The sequence below is a fragment of the Penaeus vannamei genome, chromosome 16 (genome assembly GCF_042767895.1).
Source record: "Penaeus vannamei isolate JL-2024 chromosome 16, ASM4276789v1, whole genome shotgun sequence".
NCBI lineage: Eukaryota > Metazoa > Arthropoda > Malacostraca > Decapoda > Penaeidae > Penaeus > Penaeus vannamei.
In genome coordinates, this window is record NC_091564.1 from 35,477,788 (window position 1) to 35,480,287 (window position 2,500).

Sequence of the window (2,500 nt, forward strand, 5' to 3'; positions counted from 1 at the left end):
TCTCTCTCTCTCTCTCTCTCTCTCTCTCTCTTTTCCTCTCTTTTCCTCCCTCCCTCCCTCCCTCCCTCCCCTCCCTCCCTCCCTCACCTCCCTCTCCCTCCCTCCCTCCCTCCCTCCCTCCCTCTCTCTCCCAACCCGGGGTAAGCCCCCCCCCCTTCCACGCCATCGGTGCTCCCTCCATTGACCGAGGGGGAGGGGGGGGCGGGTAATACCGACCGTTTATCGCTGGAAACCTCAGCCGGAAGGCGATTGCGGGGGAGGGGGGGAGGGAGGGAGGGGGCGGGAATAACGAGAGTTGGTACGGCGCCATCTTGCCCCGCGAAGGAGTATGGGTAGGCGGGTAGCACTACCATCGCCACCTTCAACTCACCACCACCACCACCACTCACCCTCCACCTCCAACCACCACTAACCCTCCACCTCCACCACCATTGACCCTCCACCTCCACCTCACCCCTCCACCTCCACCTCCACCTCCACCTCCACCTCCACCACCACTACTGCTACCGTCCCCACTCCCCCTCCCCCTCTCCCTCCACCTCCCCCTCTCCCTCCACCTCCCCCTCCCCCCTCCCCCTTCCCCTCCCCCTCCCTCACCTCCCCTCCCCCTCCCTCTCCCCCTCCACCATACCACCCCCAACCACCCACCAACAACCACCACCACTCAGTCAATACCACATTGCGTTGTGGTGCCATGGCCAGACAAGCGATAGATCACTTCAGAGCCGATAGACAGCGCCCGGTCGAGTGTTTTTGAATTTGGCGCCGGCGGGAGGAGCGCGCCGTGTGCAGAGCGTGTGTGTGTGGCGGCATGTTGTTTAGTTTATAAATGATGATGTAAATGTAAGTGATGCTTTTGTATGAATGTATCTGTGCGTATTTTTTCTCAGGGTGTTATATCCAATTGTTTATTTATTTGTTTGTTTATTTATTTATTTGTTTAACTGTTTAGGATTGATTATGTATGTAACTATTTATGTTTATTTTCATGTACAACTGATTTAATTTTATTTATGTATTCATCTTTTATCTATTTGTGTATCTGTCTATCAATCTATGTATCTATATATCTATCAATCCCTCAATCTGTTTATGTATTTATGTATCTACCTCTCAATCTATGTATCTATATATCTATCTATCCCTCAATGTGTTTATCTATAAATGTATATCCCTCGCAATCCATATATCTATTTATGTATATACCTCTCAATTTATTTATCTATATATCTATCAATCCCTCAATCTGTTTTTCTATAAATGTATCTACCTCTCAGTCTGTTTTATCTATATATCTATCAATCCCTCAGTCTGTCTATCTATAAATATATCTATCAATCTATCTATCTATTTATTTATTTATCTTTGTTCTTTTCTTTCCCTTTTTCTGCTTTCTTTAGATAGATCTGCCCTCATTGACTGATATCTATCTATTTATCTATCTATTTCACCCATTCATATCTTTTCCATCGATACGAGAGAGAGAGCGTGAACCGAGGCAGACAGCGCACTGAGGACGCCCGCCGCCTCGCCGCTCTCTCTGCCGCGCCCGAGGACTCCAGCGCCGGTCGGGTCTCGGCCTAACTTTCCTGATGTGATTTAGGAGCAAGGAGGGCGAGAGGGAGTTAAGGAGTTGGGGTGGGGGGGGAGGAGGAGGGAGAGGAGGAGTGGGGAGAGGGAGAACGGGAGGGGGAAGGATAGAGGGAGTGGGAGAGGAGAGGGAGGGGAAGAGGGAAGGGAGGGGGGGAAGAGGGATGGGAGGGGGAAGAGGGAGAGGAGGAAAGGGAAGGAGAGGAAAAGAGGGAAGAGGGATGGGAGGGAGATTGGGAAGTGGAAGGATAGAGGGAGTGAGAGGGGGAAGAAAAGGAGATTTAGTTTTAATTCCATTTGTTACAATGGATATTCTTTGCTGTGACATACTGTCTGTTTTATGTTGCTTCCAAACCTCCTCCTGTGTGCAAGGAATGACCGGGGTTACCACTCACTGGCCGGGCGTGGGATTGAACGCAGGTCTGCAAGATTGCTAGACCAACACGCTAGCCGCTAACAGGAGAAGGAGGAGGAAGTAGAGGGAGAGAGAAGTAGAGAAGGAGACAGAGGTGGTAAGGGAAGGAGAATATAAAAATGATAAAAAGATAAGTTAGCAGAAAGGGAGCGATTTTTTTTCCCCCTCGTGATCCAACTTTTTCATATGCAAATGTTGTTTGAAACTTTCCCACGAGGTGAGAGCCGATCGAGTGTCGGGGCAGAATAGTGCTGAATACCCCGGGGCGCGTTCGGGCGAGACGTCGGAGGAGATTCACGCGGAAGTCGAACCTAGCAACACGAGAGGATGACGATGATGTAAGCGCAGAATTCCTCTCTTCCCTGGGACAGAACGGCCCCGCAGGGAGAGGCGAAGCAAGGAAGGTTTCTCGGCGCGTGTTTTCCTTGCGGGTCTCCAAGCCTTAGCGACCTGGAGCCCCGTAGCACTGTTTTGGCCCCCGCGCGACGTCACAGC

The 2,500-nt window shown here is 50.8% G+C and overlaps 1 protein-coding gene across 2 annotated transcripts in view; it reads left to right on the top strand.

Moving 5' to 3' along the window:
• Window positions 1-2,500, top strand: part of Dus1 (Dihydrouridine synthase 1) — a 278,403-nt gene that overhangs the window by 255,114 nt on the left and 20,789 nt on the right. The window lies entirely within an intron of this gene.